Source organism: Pinus tabuliformis, chromosome X (assembly GCF_031772625.1).
Source record: "Pinus tabuliformis cultivar Carrire ecotype Pingquan chromosome X, CPIR1, whole genome shotgun sequence".
NCBI lineage: Eukaryota > Viridiplantae > Streptophyta > Pinopsida > Pinales > Pinaceae > Pinus > Pinus tabuliformis.
This window is the reverse complement of record NC_142308.1, coordinates 1,239,115,893-1,239,135,748: the sequence shown is the minus strand read 5'-3', so window position 1 is coordinate 1,239,135,748 and position 19,856 is coordinate 1,239,115,893. Positions and strand designations below refer to the sequence as shown.

General features: G+C 40.0%; 1 pseudogene across 1 annotated transcript in view; it reads left to right on the top strand.

The window, feature by feature from the left end:
• The window catches only part of LOC149144444 (nudix hydrolase 19, chloroplastic-like), a 216,527-nt pseudogene that overhangs the window by 47,089 nt on the left and 149,582 nt on the right, over positions 1-19,856 (top strand). Inside the window, exon 4 of the transcript XR_016264228.1 lies at positions 13,337-13,436. The product of XR_016264228.1 is annotated as a nudix hydrolase 19, chloroplastic-like (transcript). The remainder of the gene's footprint in view (positions 1-13,336; positions 13,437-19,856) is intronic.

Genomic DNA, 19,856 nt, shown 5'->3' with positions numbered 1-19,856 from the left:
AGGAGCCCTAACCAGCTGCGGGATGCCCTAACCAGTCTGTTCTTTAGACACATGAATGCTTAATCAGTCCTATCTTCAACCGCAGAGGTGCCTAACCAGACCGCTCTCAAATGCAGGGAATGCCTAATCGGACCGCTCATATTCTCCAAGAAATAATCCGCTTTGGTACCCAGTTGTCACAACGTGATTCTTCAATTTTTGATGCTAGAAATCAATTGAGGTGTGCTGCAGAAAATTATGCCAGACAAATGAGAAAAGAGAAAAGATTGACTAGGGTGGAATCTTTCACCATTGAAATCAGTTAGAGAGAAAAGGGGTCTTAAAACTCTCAAAGCCTCAGCTCATAGAAGTTTAAAAAATAAAATATCCAATTCAACCTTGATAAGAAAATGATTTTTCCTCCTCTTATTTATAGATCCCTTATGTGGTCTCTTCTCCTTATTTTGATGTGAGGGGTTACAAGTTTAGCCCCTAATTTTGGCCTTTTTTTGTGCTGCAGAAAATTATGCCAGACAAATGAGAAAAGAGAAAAGATTGACTAGGGTGGAATCTTTCACCATTGAAATCAGTTAGAGAGAAAAGGGGTCTTAAAACTCTCAAAGCCTCAGCTCATAGAAGTTTAAAAAATAAAATATCCAATTCAACCTTGATAAGAAAATGATTTTTCCTCCTCTTATTTATAGATCCCTTATGTGGTCTCTTCTCCTTATTTTGATTAGAGGGGCTACAAGTTTAGCCCCTAATTTTGGCTTTTTTTCCTAGTTCCCCCAAATTTACCCAATGTTGTCCCAAAAACATTGGATAATGGGTTCCCCCTTTATCATTGACTACGGGGTTGAATAGGCTATTTCGTCCTCCTTTGGCCAATTATTTGGAAGAGGACATCCTAGTCCCCCTTTCCTGATATTGCTTGTCCTCAAGCAATTGCAAACTCAGGTGCTGCAAAATTTGTTTTCCTTCCCATGATGCGTCCTCTTCAAGTAGTTTCTTCCATCTAATAAGATATTTTGAGATCATTCTGCCCCTCAATCTCCTTTCTTGAACTGCCATGATTGCCTCCAGAATTAATTCTGGCTGTCCTTCGCCCAAAAGGGGTAGGTCGATGTAAGTAGTGACCTGTTGCCTAATAGCCTTCTTAAGGCATGATGCATGGAAGATGTTGTGAATTTTGCATCCTTTTGGCAGCTCTAGTTCATATGCTACCTCACTGATCCACCTAAGTACTTTGTAAGGTCCAAAAAACCTTGGCTTCAATTTTTCTGCACCGCTTTTCTTGACTGTAGATTGTCTATATTTTTGTAATCTCAAGAAAACAAGGTCTCCAATCTCAAAATTGCATTCTGTCCGGTGCCAGTCCACATACATCTTTTGTTGCTTCTAGGCGGTGTATAGGTTCTCCTTGAGTACTTTAAGAATGTCCTAGCTCTCCTGTATCCAATCTTGAACTTTTGGGGCCTTGGTATCCCCTAAGGCCAAATTGATAAAAGATGGAGCGTCATATTCATACAATGTCTTGAATGGAGTCATCCCAATAGATAAGTGATAAGTGGTGTTATGACAGTGCTCCTCGAGATGCAACCACTTGATCCACGTCTTCTGCTATCCCATCATGTAGTTATGAAAGTACCTCAATCCATTGATTCACGATCTCCGTCTGGCCATCTGTCTGAGGGTGATAACTAGTACTAGGAGTTAATTCCATTCCCACTAACTTGAAGAGATCTTGCCAGAATGCACTCATAAATCTGCTATCATGATCACTAACTATATTTTTAGGTAGTCCATGGAGTCTGAATACCTCTTTGAAGAATAATTCTGCTACCTGCACGACCTTATAATCAACTGGAGTCATGAAGAAATGCATGGATTTAGTCAACTTGTCAACCATTGCATAGATGCAATCCTTGACATGTACCTTGGGTAGACCTGTGATGAAATCCATTGAGATGCTTGTTAAATTTCCATGAAACTCTGCTACTACTTAGATGAATCATTGAAAATTGAAACCTAGTTTACTTTCACCAAGATACAAAGTTTCTTAACAAGTTAGAAGTAGCGGAATAAAACGCAGAGATAAAAACACATCATAGAAATTGACACACTTGTTTTCTCAAGAAACCTAATAGGGGAAACCTGCTTCCTTGATGTGGAATTTTATTGATCGTTCTAGAGCAATTGGATCTATTAGAAAGCAATATGTCTCTCAGAGAAAGCGTTTTGCTTCTCACAAATCTTAGCTGATACAATTGATCTCAACTTGCCTTAAATCATGCTTGATCTTGACCCTATAGCTCGCAATTGTTCCTCTGTTGTCTCCTTGACTTGCCCTACAAAACCTGCTTTCTTCTCCTGATCTTTGTGCACTAGAAGCCTCTTAAATCTTTGCGCACTAGACCCCTATTTCCTAGTGCACATGAGGCCCCTAAATCCTAGCGCAATTCCTCCTATTTCCTTGCGCACTTCTTACATCCTATTTCTTAGGACACTGACTTCTTAACCCTGTGCACAACTAATCTCCTAAATTCTAACGCACTTGTGATCTCCTATTTCTTAGGACACAAGATCTGTGCTCTCCACAATCAAAGACTGTCACAAACTCGTGAACTGTCTTGTCTCACAAACCTTATGAATTCTTGTGCCTTCGTCCTTCTCTTTATAGACCCAATTCGAACATGCAAGGAGGCTCAGTTCTATTTTAGAACTTGAGTTCTGATTGATGAGTTAATTGAGAGTGACAATCTTTCTCTCTCCAATCAACACTGGGTTTCTTAATGCATTCTTCTTTCAATCAAGACTGAAGACTAACTCGCTCTAATTGAAATTTTTACTGTAGTTTGCCACCTCGTTCTGTAGTCAAGTTGATGAAGACTCTACTTAACTGAAGCTCCAACTCTACGCATGTTAACTTGATGATTATTCTAGTAAATTGGAAATAACTCATCCCAACTAAAGTCTAACTCATGAGCTCGCACTCATACTGGGAGAAGGACAATTCGAGGTCTTCATTGGCTAAGGTACAAGCCATAAGACCTTGCTCGCTACATTTTCAACAATGCTTTCTCATTTTTGTATCGGAATCAACAAGGGTTGGAGTAGACCTGCATAATGCGTGTGCTCGATCTTATTTTGCTGACAAGTTACGCACTCTTTGGCATATCTCAATACATCATCCTAGAGGCCCTTCCATGAAAACCTTTCCTTGACTTGTTGGCAAGTTTTGAAGAAACCTTGGTGTCCTGCTAATGGTGTGTCATGTGTAGCTTTCAATATTTTCTCCTTGTGTGTGGATTCAAAGACCAAAAATATCTTGTCTTTATAGAAAATATCTCATCAACTATTTTGTACCTGTCATCTTGGATGAGGCCATTTGTTAGTGCACAAGCAAACTTGTTTTTGGAGTATTCCACCAATAGGTGAACCTTCCAATCTTCTATGATCTCCATGAGTAGTTTCCTAGAAAGTGCATTGGCCACAATGCTATTTTTTCCTTTAATGCACTCGATGTCAAAATCAGAGGCTTGGATTTTATTTACCCACTTCTGTTGTCTTTCATTTAGGTCCTTTTGCTTCGATAAGTGACATAAGCGGTTGTGATATGTTTTGACCATGAACCTGATCCCTACCAAGTATTGCCTGAATTTTGCCAAAGCATGCATAATGGCCAACATCTCTTTGTCGTATATGGATTAGAGTCTCTTTGGATCTTGGAGTTTTCGACTTTCGAATGTAATCGGGTGTCCCTTCTACATAAATACAACTCCTATCCCTTCTGTTAGCGTTTGAAATTTCACCTCAGGCTGAAAAGGCAAATCTCAAAGCTACATCAAACCATTCAGCCTCGTAGCTAGCCCTACGGGGCAGGAGAAGGCTCTCTCCGGTCAATCTCGGTAAATTTTCAATAGGAAGAGATGACCAATCAAGGTAACACTGATATTAGGCTAGTAAACTGATTAAAAGGTTGATTTGGGGGTTTTTGTGGTTTTTGGTGGCAAATTGAGGATCTGCAATTTCGGGTGCGGGGATTTGACACAGTTTCTGCAGGGGGGTCTTTGGGGCAAGGTAGGAGCTTGTGTAGATGCCTTTAGCTGAGATGGGTGATCTAGGAGGAAAGAAGAGAAGCTAAAGAGGGCAAACAATGACATTGAATCCTCTCTAGACAGTGGAAAACATAAACATTAAACAAATTTGAAAGCTGAGCATGGCAAGCATGAATTCAAACTTTATCACTTCATTTGTTTAATAAGCTGCAGTAAAGAAAGAGATGGAACACATAAACACAGTTACAATTACAATAAGAGAACACACCATCAACACAAGAGTCCACAAGAATCCCAATGATGTCTGCAAAACCCTGGTCTTCTTTTTCCTCAAATTGCAGAGATACAAGTAAAATATACAATAGGAGCTTCTCCCTCAAGAGTCCAACCATGAAAATGAGCAAGAGAAGGCATAATATAGATGATCTAACTCCTTTCCCCACCTCTAGGGGTCGTGCTCAGCTTCCTAGGAGCTGTTTCAACTAATTCTAAACTGAGCACTAGATAATAGGCAGTCAAAACAACTTGCCTCTAAAACTTAGGAAACCTATCCATGCATTAAATATTTACCATTTACACCAAAGAATCCTCTAGAAGTGATGAAGGAGAGTAAAAGCATTATAGAGCCATGAAAATTACACAAAAATCCATCATTTACATGCCCAAAACATTAAACCAAGTGAAAACAGTGTTTTTCTGGCCGAACTGGTCAAAACAGGCAAATTTCCCTGACAGGTCGCGCATGTCACTCTGACAGGTCGCGCACATTCACAGCTCTGTTTGAGGGCCTTCCCGGTGTCCAAATCAGGTGCAAGATAGCTCGTTGGAAAGGTCTGCGAGTCTACTTTCCAACCCCACCGGAATTTTTGAATTTGGAGTTGATTTGACCCTTCAAAAGTCATTTCTCCCAAGACAGCTTTCTGCAACTCAAAATAGGGGCAGAAAGTCAAAATTTGCATGTATTTTGAGCTTTTGGAAGCCCAAATCTCCATAAAATCTGAAAACCATCCATAGGCAAGTGTATTTTTGCATGACAATTCCAAAAATGCAAAGTTTTCCCCGTTCTGAGTTGCCCCCATGTAGGGTCGCGCACGGGGTGAGACCCGTCAAATGGCCAAAACCTGTAAAATTCCCAAAAATGCCAAAAATGCCTCAAAACTTTCAAAATTTCTTGGGTTTGCTGCTAGGAGGATGCTAATGAGTATCATGGTGAGTGAGAGAGGCCTCAGCCAAGATACGGAGCGGGTTGGTCTTCTTCTTCCTCTTGCGGGCCTCGGACAACCTCCTCTGGAATATCTTCATCTTTGCTTTGCAAACATGCATCCTCGCCCAGTAATGATTCTTCATGTTCCGTAGCAGTCTCTTGCCCTGGTTGGCCTTCTCCAACAGCCTCTCCAAGTGTGCATTCACACGGATAAGCATGGATTCCCTCTCCTTGGGCAGCAAGTCACCGGGCCTCCTACGGTTGATGACTCGGTCACTTCGAATCCTCCACAGCTCATCCAACTCTTTCTCATCCTCAAGTTGCTTGTTGCGCTGCTCAAGATAGTTTATTGTCCATTGGGCCATGTCGAGCTTCTGCTGTAACAAGCGGTTTTTCGCCTCTCTCTGTCGGATGATCTCATGCAAATCTGAAGTGGGGGAGCGAGCATCAAGATCAATGATGTCAACCTGTGTGTCACCGGCTCTCTCCTCCTCTGTCATGGGCTGTTTGCCCTCCCGTACTGCTGATGGAGAACGCGAGGTCCCTTCCACCTGGTGTGGAGATAACACTCGCTGACCTGTAGATGATGATGGCGAGACCCCTTCCACCTGCTGTGGAGATAGTACTCGCCGAGCTGCTGCAAACAAGGCCCTCGGGCCTTTCTGATAAGTGAGCTGAGGTGAGGAAGCAACATGTCTCGGAACAGTGATTTCAGGCTGGTGTGACGGACCTCCCTCCTCATAAATGGCCTCTGGCTCTGGCTCTGGCTGTGGTGGCACTGTAAAGAACTCATGAGAAATGAAGTCTGCCCATGGAATGCCCTGCTGACTCAACTGATGGGAAACAATGAGCTGGATGAGACCATGATGGCACAAACTCCTATACTGCTGAGCTGGGGACCGCCTCTGAAACACGGACACCATCCTCTGAATGTCCTGGAAGAAGAAAACCGGGATGTTCATCATCCTCACTCGGGTAAAGTGCATCAACAGGCGAATGTGATAAGAGAAGACCTGTGAAAATCCCCCCTCACATGTGAAGTAATGCATGATAAGCCGCATGATCGGAGCATACTCCCCCCGGAGGAATCTGAAAGGAAAGACCCCCGACAAGTGGCTCATGAATGCTGGCCTGACATATGGCTCAAAATAAACATAATCCAGCATTTTGCGCTTGGGCCACACCTCACCCACATTTGGTATCCCGGTAGCCTCTGAAATCACTTCCGGAGACAACACAAAGTTCACTCCTGCCAGAGTGACCTGCCCATCATGAAGGTGCAAAACAAATAAGCGGGCCAACTCCCTGTGGTGCTGGATCTGGGCAAGCCTCTCACAGAACTGAAAACATGACATATAACGGAAACAATTCACTGCCATAGGACAGGCCTGCAACTCTGCCAAAGAGGTGGGCTCCTCTCTTTTATGATGACCACCTTTGCCACCCCTACGAGGCCTCCGCTGTACCTCAACCTCTGTGGAAGAAGACCGGTCATCACCTTGCTCATAGGTTTCAGTGGTTGACATGGTGCTTTTGAGCAAAGTGGAGAAAATAGATAAAGTAGACTGCTGCCCTTGCCTGCAAAAATGCTGAGTTGTATGCTCGATTGATTTGGCAAGCACGAGGGCGATTGAGCAAATTTTGAAGCGGTTTTGTGAGTGACAGGTTGACGGGTCGCGCACAGGCTTTGACAGGTCGCGCACGGGCTGACAGGTCGTGCCCGTTATGTTTTTACACTGCGGAGAGGCGCCTGACAGGTCGCGCACCGCCCAACAGGTCGCGCACAGTCCCTGACAGGTCGCGCACCTGAAAAACGACCAATTTCTCTGCACTTCGCCTTCGTTCGCCTCTTCGCCCTATCTCTTTGCCTTGCAAGCTCTTAGATGCACAATGAGGGTGTTTTAGAGGGAATTTGACTCTTTATAGGCCCAATTTGAAAAAATTTACTTACCAAACCCACTTTCTAATGTTTTGTTTTGGCATTCACTTTTAACACTGATTTGAGTTTTCTTTGTCCTGAATTTGGCTCTTTGAGTGCTTTAACTCCGTTCTTTTTGCAGGTAGACCATCTGATGGACTCTGGCGAGAAGACCAGGGCTATTGCCGACATTTTGAAGAATTTTTGAAATTTCCTTATTTTTTGCAAAATTGACATGACCTTGGCTTTAAAAACAGGTTTTTTAAATCCAAGGTATAAATGAGCTGTACCTGATGAAAATATCAATGAAACATATTTACATACCTCCTTCTGGCTTGCTGGGGACTCATGGACTTTTGACTCATGACATTGCAAAGACTTTTGACCGAAACCCTAGACCTAAGACTTTGGACTTCAAGACAAAGCAAAACAAATGTGACACAAGCTCATTAACTGATATGACCTGATCCAGCAAAGCCAAGAAGGGAACAAGGACCAGCTCCTCCATCAGTTTTATGGCATGCCTAACGAAATGCAAAACTGACATTGATGAGACACCTACTTATGCATATGCAAAGAGTTTTTTGATCACTGATGGAGGGCATCATGTCCGACACTAACACCTTCTCCTGATGCATCACACTCTAATACAAAAGGTTGGCTGAAGTTTGGAAGTGTTGATTCTGGGCATGAGCTCATCACTTCCTTGAGCTTGTTAAATGCTTTGTCTGACTCTTCTATCCATTTGAAAGCTCCTTTCTTTGTCAAATCTGTCAATGGTGTGCCTAACTAAGGGAATCCTTTGTACCTCTCTTAGGTTCCTTTGTGTAGGCCAATCCAATATTGCCCAAATCTTCTCTTGATGCACTTTCTCTCCTTGCGCATTGATAATATGCCCCAAATACAAAATCTCTGTCATTCTGAATTCACACTTTGATGCCTTGGCATATAGAGACTGCTTCTCCATAATGCTCAAAATCTCATCTAGATGTTCCAAGTGTTCCTTCCACATTTTGCTGTATATGAGGAGGTCGTCGAAGAATACCAGGAGGAATTTCCTCAGCTGCTTGTTGAAGATGTGGTTCATACAAGACTAGAAGGTGGCTGGCACATTAGTCAGTCCAAATGGCATGCCTGTAGTGGCATCTGAAAGCTGTCTTAGGCACATCTTGTACTCGGACCCGAATCTAATGATATCGTGACTGCAGATCAATCTTTGAGAAATGTATTGCTCCATGCAATTCGTCCAATAGTTCTTCAATCTTGGGAATAGGGTACCTGTTCTTGATGGTCTTTTTGTTCAACACTCTATAGGCGATGCATGTCCTCCATGTGCCATCCTTCTTCTTCATCAAAACCATTGATGAGGCAAATGGGCTTGTACTTGGTCTAATGTGGCTCATGCCTAGGAGTTCTTTGATGGATTTTCCGATTTCATCCTTAAACTTCTCTGGGTGCCTGTACGGTGTGGTTATTACTGGCTTGGCCCCTTCAAGTTCTATGGTGTGCTTAAGAATCAAAACCTTTGTTAGGAGGCCTCCCCAAGGGAATCTCGCCAAACATTTAGTCATGCTTATTCAACAATAGTTGAATGCCTGCCTAGTATTGTTATTTACTATCAGACACTAAGTTGCAGGAAACGCAGGGTAGGAGGTCGTTTCCATACGGAAACGGAAACGAAACCCTGAAACGCGTGTGGTATGGCCGTGAAACGCGTTTCCGGCCGTACTGGCACGTTTCTCGATGCGGAAATGTGGCCAGTACGACTAGAAACGCGTTTCACGGCCGTACGACGCACATTTCCACTTGTAACTTGTGGTTTTTTTTTAATTTTTTTTATTTGTTTTCTAATTTATTATTAGGTTTTCCTAATGACTTCTAGTTGCTTGTAGATGCCTGTCTAAAGCTATAAACGTGAACTTTTGCTCTAGTGTTGATATGTAGTTCATCAAGAAGTTTGAGCCATATGCAGTTCATGGTAATGTTAAATTCTTAAAGTAAAAGTGATATTCTCCTTTATTTTTCATTTTCATCCTTTTACTTAAATTTTTAACATTACCATGAAATGACTCAAGATGTTTGAGAGTGGTTTCGCCCTTATTGGATTTCATATGGAGAAAGTAGAATTTTAGATCTCACTCAAAATCCAGCAGACTTATCTGTTTTTCAGGATTTCAGGATTGGGGGGATTGCAATGTTTCCATTGGATTTTATCATGTACTAGGGTATGGAACTTGTATTTAATCAAGAGAACCAAGCCCTTTATGCAGGGGAGACTCCCAATAATCAAGAGCATGTAGGGTACTAGGGTATGAAACTTGTATTTAATCAAGAGCACTAAGGTCGTTCGACTATGTAGGACGAGACTCCCAATCAAGCACAAGACAAGAAATTAGAAATTTTTCGTGTCTGATTTTGGATATTTCTATTTTCATTATGTGATCATTCATGAGTAAATGTGATGTAAATTTAGAGACTTATAGTTTATGCATTGACAATTGACAATTTTATCATAATGTATCATATATGCTTTATGATTGCACATATTTCTTAAATGTCCTAATATATATATATATATATTCGCGTTTCCCTGTTTCCAAAATTTGGGGAGGTCGCGTTTCGTATCGGTTCCCGTTTCAGAAACTCGTACTCGTTTCCCCGTTTCATGCAACCTTGATCAGACATCTTTTGGTTTGTAATCATACATTCTGCCGCGTAAGCTATATCCTCATGCCTAAATATGGCCTTCATTCTTTTAGCTGAAATGGTTCGGGGGCTGCCATTACACGTACCTTTCAATACTACCTTACTACTATTCGATGCTTTGAATTCCATCTCCATCGCTTGGTAGTCCATTGTGATTATCTCCAATGAGTGTAACCACTGAACTCCCAACACAACATTGGTATCTACGAGTTCATTTACATAAAAATCATTAGTGAATGTATAGTTACCTAGTGTTATGCTCAGACGTGGGATCATCCGCATGCGAGCCAGGCTGTACCCATCAACTACTATCATGTCGAAGCCCTCGAATTCTTTTGTGGGAAGGCCTCTTCTTGCTACCAAAGTTGCATCGATGAAATTGTGCGTAGCTCCTTCATCAACCAAAGTTGTGATTCATTGTCCCTTTATGACCCCCCTGATCCTGAAAGTGTAATACTTGGGGGTTCCTAAAAGAGAGGCGATAGTACCACTCTTGATTTTTGGATGGGGCTTCTCCTCTTCTTTAGACTCCTCAATGGGCTGCTAGGTTCATTGCTTGGTCTTCTTCGTCCTCACTGTCGGACACTACCTCAATATAGTGGCTTTTCCCTTTGCCCAAGCATCAGTGACTAGGCTCCCATGGTTCCTTGCAAGTGAAGCAGAGCTTCTTCCTCCTTAACTTGCTTCAAATTTCATCTTTCAGTTTGTCCTTTCTGGTCTGACCTTTCTGAACACTGAAACAACTTCTTAATTTTTTCCTTCAGAGGGACTAGTGGTTTAGATGAGAATTTCACCTTTTGGTGCAACAACAATCATATCTCAAGTCTTGGTGATGGTGTCATGTAAGGTAGTAGGCTTGAAGGTCTTGACCCAATCATGCAACGATTCAGTTAAACCTTATATAAAGAGCATAATCAACCTCTGCTCAGAAATATTTGTAACCATGACTGTTAACTGTTGGAATTCTGAAATAGGATAACAGTGACCCAGTCTACTTGAGCTATGCTAGCTCTCTAAAGTGTATATTAGGATCCTTCCAGTGGAAATGATATAGCAATCTTTGAGTGAAGTCCATATAAGAGGTTACTCTGGAGTGCCCCAAGGTGACCAGTCTATGGTACTGCCATTCATGTGCCGCCCCTATTGATTTTTGGTAGCATTAGATGTTCTCTAAGTCTCAAATTTTGTAGGGAGGCTTGGGCACGTGTATTACAAAGAACCCAGAAAGCGTTTTGGGAAATTCCACCCAGAAACAATTTTATTAAAATAGTTAATTTTTTTTAGTGGGACCCTAAGTCTAAACTTAGGAAAATAAAATAATTAAAGGGTATTAATATAAATTGTGGATGTAACTTCTAGAAGAAGATGAGGATCAAGCATAAATGATCTTAACCATTGATTAGCTTCTAATCTGGGCTGTTGAATGTCAACGAGGAGACTATTTAAGAAAGCTTGAGGGTCACTTGGAAAGACACATAGAGTGAGTTCAGATGTTCGATTTTCTGAAGTAGAGCAGCTACCGAGAGAATTTCGATAGTGAGCTTGTGCAATGAGGGGCAAGGATAGTTGGGTTGGAGTATCTTTTCCAGAGCCCAAGATACACAACAGAGAGGCACTAGAAGGAGGTAGCGCAAGACCCAAGAGGGCTTGATGTTGAGCTAGAAGGGCTCACGCAGAAGCAGCGCAGTCTCTAGGCAGAAGTCTGAATTTGCTGAAGGAGCTGACATTTCTGAGTCGGGAGGGTTGGAAATTGCTCTAGAAGGCAAATCGATCCCCAGTTGAGCTAACACATGGCCTTAGACGTTGACGCAGGGCCCAAGCAGGGGTAGCGCAGAAGTAGCTGGAGAACTCGCAGTTCATTTGCTGGATCAGCCGAAACTTGCCGGGTAGAGTGAGGTAATCTCACAAATTTCTTTTGTTAGTTTATTTCTCTATAACTGGATTGCCGGGAGGTCATCCAGAGTTGTATTCAGAAAACTACTTCATAATAATAAAATCCCTCAAAGCTGCTGCACCAGTTTTCCCGCATTGGGTTTTTCCGGGGACATTTGTCCAAAAAATACTGTGTCCTTTGTGTTGTATCTTTCTCTATTGTTTTGTTCTTGTTTTGGGCATATTATTTAATTGGTGTAGGCTGCAGTGTATTAGCTTCGATATTTGCTGTAGGAAGCAGTAAATAATTTGTTTCAGTAATTAACAAATATGAGAAGTTTAATCAGTTGCTGCAGTAGGGATTCCAGTTTACGGAATTTTCACAGCCCCTTCCAACTGTAATATGGCAAATTTGATAGCACCTGCTTCCAGCATGGGATTAAGTTGGAAGTAGGTGTCCAACTTTTGTACCTAAGCCCTTGCTGAACACTTGGATGATCCATCAAAAGAGGGAATAGATAGTTTACCTACCTTGTGCAGTGGTCATGTTTATGTTGGCCCCCTAGGTCTATTTTTGCATTTGATGTTGCTGTACTCTTGAAAATTCATGGCTTCCTATGCATTTTCCCATAGTGTTGCATACTACCGAAAATATTCATTAAAGAGTCCATTCTGTTCTGCTGTTCCTTGGGTTGCTGTTGTCAGACTGTCTAAAAATTGAGGAAGTAAGGGTCTATGATTTCTTCCATTGGTTGTCCATGTGTTAGATTGTGCAAAGATATTGAAATAGCCAGGATTATGACTGCTGCTCCCTTCAGCACAAGTCTTGTTAGCAACATTCAAAACATTAGCCACATTGTTACTTATGTTGTTTAGAATTCCCATGACCTGGGCAAAGAATTAATCTTCCTTGTAAATTCTAAGAATCTTTTTGTCAGTCCTAGAGTGATGCATTTATAATTTTATATATATATCTACTCTTGTTAGTGTCTCCAGTGGTAATGTTTCTTATCAAACCTCATTTTCTTTCCTGCAACTTCAAATGGTGAAAAGAGGAAACTCTAGAGTGACTGGCAACTGACACAGTTCAGATAGTTGTAGGATGGTCCAAAAAAAATACTGGAGTCAACAGCCATGTTGCAGATTTCTTGTATGCATTTGTAATTCATTGTTTTGGTTCCTGGTACACTGTTTGAATGTTGAATCTGTTACTATGCTAACATTGTTGTTATTTGGGAATGCTTCTTGGGGCCAAAAGATATTCTTTACAAAATGCCTGTGGGCTAGATCTCTAATTACATAAAATATCAACAAGAAGCCAATTCAAATGGTGTGATTGGTCATTCATAGATGCTATAAGCATTTTTCTCAACCTTTGTTGTCTCTTGATGATCATATGCTAAAACTGCACTTCAATTTCAAATGAATGAGGAGAAGATTTATAGTCTTCTAGTTACTTGGAAACAAAACTTTACTTGGCTTAGTTAATTAAACATTCCACAATCTCCGTATGTGACTGTAAGTTGTTTTTACTATATTATCCCACTGAGACTGATACCAAGGGTCATTCACTTATCCCAGAATGGTTTGATGATACAGCCAGGTGAAAGTTTGGAAGAAGCTGTCAGGCGAGAAACCAAGGAGGAGGTTGGCATTGAAGTGGGAGAAGTTATCTATCATAGTTCCCAGCCATGGCCAGGTAGCTGCATGATGCTCTTTTTTTCCATAATTTGATTTTGATGTCTATGTTATTTCAATTGATAAAGTTTTTTCTTGAAAATTAAAATGAGGTTTAAGGAATAAAGAATAGGATAAAAAAGCACATAACTAAACTCTGCCACCATTTTAAGGCTGTTTGATTGATTATTAAATTATTTTACTTTTATCTATTGAAATCCCAGAGGGAGTGATGTTGGATTGTGATCGGGACATGAGAAAAGTACAATTAAGGAAGTTGCAAACATCTAACTAATGAGGGCATATTGGCTAATCAAACTTAAATCAGAAGTAATGTTGAGTGGGAAGGGGAGGAAATGAGAAAGTGCAATTAAAGTTACTGCATACATCTTTTTAATGTGGATACATAAACAAATTCATGGAGAGGTAAACCATAGTTTGATGTATTCGAATCTCTTTGTTTGTAGGGTAATTTTTTGTGTAAGAACATGAAAAATTCATCAAGAAATATCAAAGTGAAGGAACAACTGTGGGAAAGAATTTAAATTGATATCAAAGTAAAAGAACTTGAAACAACAATGGTTCATGATCCCATCATTGCAGTAGTAATGATTACACGTTATATTTAGCCCTAGAGCAATGATTCTTTGTCAATTGACAAAAAGAAATCATTAGCAATATAGAAACTCTTAAGATGCCTTCTCGTGCTGCAAAATCTAGCAGGCCTTGTAATGGGGTTCACAAGGCGAGGGTTAGACCCTGTAGCAACAAAGAGGGTGTTAAAATTAGCAACTAGGGCCAAATTCCACCTTGGGACAGCTCATATGATGGAGATGATTATTGCATTGGATTCCTCTTTTCGAGAGGTCCAAGTTTGATATAAAGATCATCTTATTCAGACAAGTAGAAGGGAAAATTTGAATTTATTCTCTCACATGCACAAACTGTTAAGGCTGGCCTCAGCTTAATGTAGGCTCAAGAAGCCCAATAGATGTGTCCTTTCACCCTCAACGAATTGTATAAATAGGAGTGACCTCTCACCTCATTTGGACATCAATCACTCAACAATTCTTCTCTCTCCTAAACAGATTGGTTCGTACATCTTGGGGATCATCTCTCTCTCTCTCACACGTATGGATGAAGGACGAATTTCTGGGACAGATTCCAGGCTGAAAATTTCAGAGTTTTAGAACAGGTTTGACCAGCGTTGACCGAGGCCTTATTGACGAAGTTTGACTACATTTTTGAGGGCAGAAGTTTGATCTCCTTAGGCCGCATTTTTGGGCACAAAAATCGATATTTTCTGGGCATGTTGACCTGCTTTGACTTCTGTTTGACTGCAAAAAATTACAACAGATTTTATCTCTCCTTTGACCGAGTTTGACTGAGCTATTTTGGGCTGCATTTGACCTCCCGTTTAGGCTGAGTTTGACCAAGGAAGACTGAGCTACATTGGAGAATGTTTGCTACTGTTTTGACCAGTGTTGACTTTCTGGTTAGGGCTGAAATTTGACTGCAGTTGACAGCAGAATTTGACAGGGCTGATTTGAATGTGTATTGGGCAAATGAATTTGATTTTTGTACTCTCTCTCTCTGCTGAACTATTGAATAATAATAAGAAGATTTGATCAAAGGGTTTTCCCCACATTGGGGTTTTTCCCTGGCATTCGCCATATCTGGTGTCCTCTTGTCTTGGCTTGTCTTCTGCATATGTTTTTATGTTCTATCTGCATTAACTGTCAGTTGGATTAAGTTAATGTGATTGCTATTGGAAATAATTGGAAATTGTCATTAAAGAACATTGAAGTAAATTGTGCTAAGCATAGAACATACCATTGTTATCTAAAATTAATAGAGGGAGATTTCCACTATCACCTTTTTTTGAAAAATGTAACTAGTATTAGTCTTCATAATTGAGTCATGATGTAATGTATTTGTCAAAATAAAAGAAATTTTATATTGTAAAAGAAAATGGACTTATTAAAGCATGGGTTTCATGCTTGGGTCATTGGTCAATAGGTCAAAGCACCCATTGTGTGCTCTAGGATTTTTGTACTAAGTCAAAGTCAAAATCATTATGTAAAAGACCCTTCTTGGGCTCATTATGACAAAGAAAGAAAATATTTTTATGTCAAAAATTAGGTCTTGTTTCTCCTCCATCAAGTCGGCCTCCTCAAAAGTCTAGTGAGCCTCTTGAAGGAACATGTCCACCCTGCAAGAAGACTATATATAAAGGAGCATTCGACCTTGTGAAAAAGAGACTAATAACTATCCATTCGATTTGCAATTTCTATGTGAAAAGGGAAGTACAAAGAGGCATATAAAGAAGAGATATCTATAAGAGAAGAACAAAAGAAGAGGACCGAAGTTTGCTAAGTGATTGTAGGACTGAAGTCTAGCATGATTGCAGGACCGAAGTTTAGTATGAAGTGTGTTGTCACACAGAATGTCTAGGCACTGCGACAACGACTCAGATTGGGGGCTTTCACCTTGATTCCCAATCTCTCTGTTTAAGCTGTCTCCCAACAACAAGGTGAGGGGGTAGACCCTACAGAAATGGGATGAAGGAGAACTAATTGGGAACCAACTAGTTCAGGAGACACAGTCAAGTGACCGAGTACTTGTTTTAGATTTAGAAAGACTTATAGGATTCGATTAGGTTTAAACAATTGATACCAGTGCCTTATGGAGTCAACTATCTTGCTAAGAAATTTAGGACCAAGTAATTGATGAACAACTGCTGCTTGGATGAATAACTATCTTATATGAAATGCAGATCCTAAAACTAATGTGAGATGCAGGAATCTTGGTTAATTTTAGTTAAATGCCTATCTAAGTTCAAACCCTTCAATCCTTTCTATATCGAGCCTGATTTCGTAGTAAGTGGCAGAGAGAAGATAAGGTGAAGCATACTAAGGTGTGATTAATGATACCTCTCCTGAAAATCTAACATATTCGGTGCTTCCAACACTACAGAGAGCTGTGACTCTGACGACTGCAAGGTCACCGTTTTAAGTACTATTAAAAGCAGGCTTCTCATGTAAAGATGGATGGGTACCTATCTTTCTATCGACCAAGCTTATGCTTGGAAGTAAATTTTAATTATGCAAGGTCACCGTTTTAATTACTATTAAAAGCAGGCTTCTCATGCAAAGATGGATGGGTACCTATCTTTCTATCGACCAAGCTTATGCTTGGAAGTAAATTTTAATTTTGCAACGCTAACCTAGTATGCAAATGCATGAGACAATTAGAAGATGGAACGAGGTGAAGCTAGATCAAGGATTGAAAGCACTTGTGTCACGGTTTATTTTTGAGTTATATGCCAAAGCCTTAATCACGAAAAAGTAACTGAAAGATAAACCTCTTAAATCATTCAACTGAGTGATGAAATCACAATATAATGCCCGATATAAATTAAATCACAAGCTTCAATTTTTTTTAATGCAATTATAGCTCAAAGAGAACAAAAATCTCTTCACGATTCTTTAATATCAATGCCAATTATATAGATGCTCAAAAATACTCAGTTTAGGAAACAAAAGATATGCAATTTACCACAATTCCATGAAAGAGTAATTACTTGAAAAATTCTCAAAATTTTAATATGCAATAAATATCCAATAATTCAAGTAATTAAAACTACGCTTAGAGTTAATTAAACAACGAGCAATCTCAATAGATGTCAAGCACAAAAATATTTGAAACCGAATGTCAATGATGCAAAATACTTAAGCACTTAAATTCCGAAAATTAATTACCATGATGAACCATGAAATTCAAATGCTAAACACTTCAAATAATTCCGGATTTAAAATAATTTTCTTAAGTGCTCCAATCCAGAAAATTTTCTTGTTTTCCTATAGTCAAACTTTAGAGATAATTTAAAAAAATTTAAATGTGCCTTGACTATAGAAGAAAATAAATTTTACCCCTAAAAAATTTTGCTTTAAAGATTTAAAAAATCCCAAACCCTTATCACAAAAAACCCAAAAAAGAACTTTTAGATTCAAAAAAATTATATTATTCCTTTGGCAAATTTAATGTGACAAAGTTAATGTTCCAAATATAAAAATCAAAAGGGTTTAATCTAATTTTTAATGGGCAAAGGCCACATAAAAAATTTAATTCGAAATTTTGAAACCTTAAGATTTTATTTTAGATTTAATTCATTTGAAAAAAATATAAAGCCACACTAGAAAAAATGAAATGAAAATCGAAATTTTAAAATTTTCTTATGTTAAAAACCAAACAAAATAAAAATGAAAAGTCAAAAATTGAAATGAAAACAAGCGAATTAAAAAAAAGCGATTTCTTTTAAAAAATCGAAGTCCCACTAAAAAAAATGAAAATCGTAAAGCTTGGGAGAGTAAAGCAATTAAGCCAAAGTCGAAAGATGGAAAACAAAGAGAAAGGGTGTTAGGGTTTCGAAGGAGATTGACAGCGGAAGAGAGAAGGGAATGTGAAGAAGAGGAGGGAGCTCAGGCAACTGACAGAGGAAGGAGACGCAGGCAGCAAGGGAGGAAAGGGAATGCAACACGCAGAGAAGGTAAGCCGTGAGTTAGGGAGCAGCAATGATGCATAAAGGAGGGGAGGACGAGCAACGAATAAGGATGGAGGAGGTTGGGTTTTTGAGTGCGGGTTTGCAGGGAACGGGAGAGGGAGGAGCTGGGACGTAGAGAGGAAGAAGATGCAGGTCGAAGGAGAAAGAACGAGCAGCGACAGAGAAAATCACGCAGATAGAGGAGGAGTCGTGGAGGGAAAAGAAAATGTGGGCTGAGGGAAAGGAAAATTGAGGGCTGCGGGTAAGGAGAAAAAACGTAGTAAGAGAGGAGCAAAAAATGCAGCGAAGGAGTGATTTTGCAGAAGATGAGGAGAAGGTAGCGAAATTTGCATTTGCAGAAGATGAGGAGAAGGCAGCAAGTTGAAAGAAAAACGCAGAGGGTGAGGCCCAAAACTTTATTTTAAAGATCTCAGAGAACTTTTATGAACAAACCCATATTTAAAATTCTTTCCTGCACACAAAATATCTTCTGAGATAAGATCTTGCCCTCTAGGGCCTACATCTGTCTCAAATCTTGAAAAAAATTCCTTGAAAGAACCTTCAGATCAACACCTGAAAAATGAAAAACAAAAATAAAATACCAAGATCCCAAATATACAAAAATAAATAAAATCCCAAAACCCCAAATTAAAAAAAAAACTGAGATCTATACAAAATATGTATAGATCTATGCACAAGAGTTGCGAATTTGTAAGATCTAAGGAGTATGAGTCCAACTCCGTTCTTAGATCTTAATATCTCAAGGTCTTACTAGCCAGTTCTATCAAATTTTCCACAAAATATTTAAAAGATTTTGATTTTTTAGAGAGGTACTAGCCAAAAAACACCCCACAGAAAAAGATTAATCGTTAGATAAATCCTGAAGTTTATATGAGGTAGGCTCTTCAAAAAATATGTGTTGAGAGTTGGTCCAACCGAGGACTATCCCCAAACGCCCAATGAAAACCTGAGAGATCTTCTGCAAACACTAGATCAACCATCAAACCAAGTAGAGAAATAGAATAACAATAAAATTCTGAAGAAATAGAGATACTTGCTAGTTCAATGATCCAGGTGGATGTTGGTGGCCACCCACCTATCCCATTTGGACCCCCACAACTGTCTCTTTCAGCTCTTTCAGTTTCCTAAATTGTAGCACAGTTTACTATTTTTAGCATTTTTTCGGGTCTTGAACTTCCGGAGCCGTTTTGAGGCCCTAAACGACGTTTTTTTGGGAATCTGGGGCAACATGGGTCCATGGACCCATGTTGCCTCCCAAAGTGGTAGTACTCAGATAGATCTTTCTAACGAGCTATCATGCGCGTCAAACGGAGATCGTATGCCAAAGTTACGACCCCGGGAAATTGATGTACCAATTTACCCAAACGGGGCCCACAATTTGGCTTTTCATCTTCTAGGGTTAGGTTTTGGAATGTGAAGGGTTTTCCATTGTTTCTCAACAATAAATAGGCCTTCGAGCCTCATTGTAACTCAGTTTGGAACAGTTCAGAGGCATGTAGCCGCCACATCTCTTCTCAGAGATAAGCTACCATCGCCCTAGCTGGTTTCTTTCCATTTCTGTTTGTAAGCACATTTCAGTATTTTACAGTAATGAAATGAAGTATTATTTCCACTGCATCTCAGTATTTATGGTTATCTCATCTCTGTATTTATGGTTATCTCTATAATCTATTGCGTTCCTGTTTAAATCCGGATCAGCGGTATGAGAGCGGTCTGCTTTTTCTCTGTTTTTCTTTGCATGTCCCCAACGAGGTCGGGATATAAGGAGTTAGGGCTTGAACTGGCCGAACCTTTGCAAGACCAGCCTCGCAAATCCCGACGGCCTCCCATGGCGGATGAGAAGAAAGATGAGGGGGCAGGAGATCCTATCAAAATCTT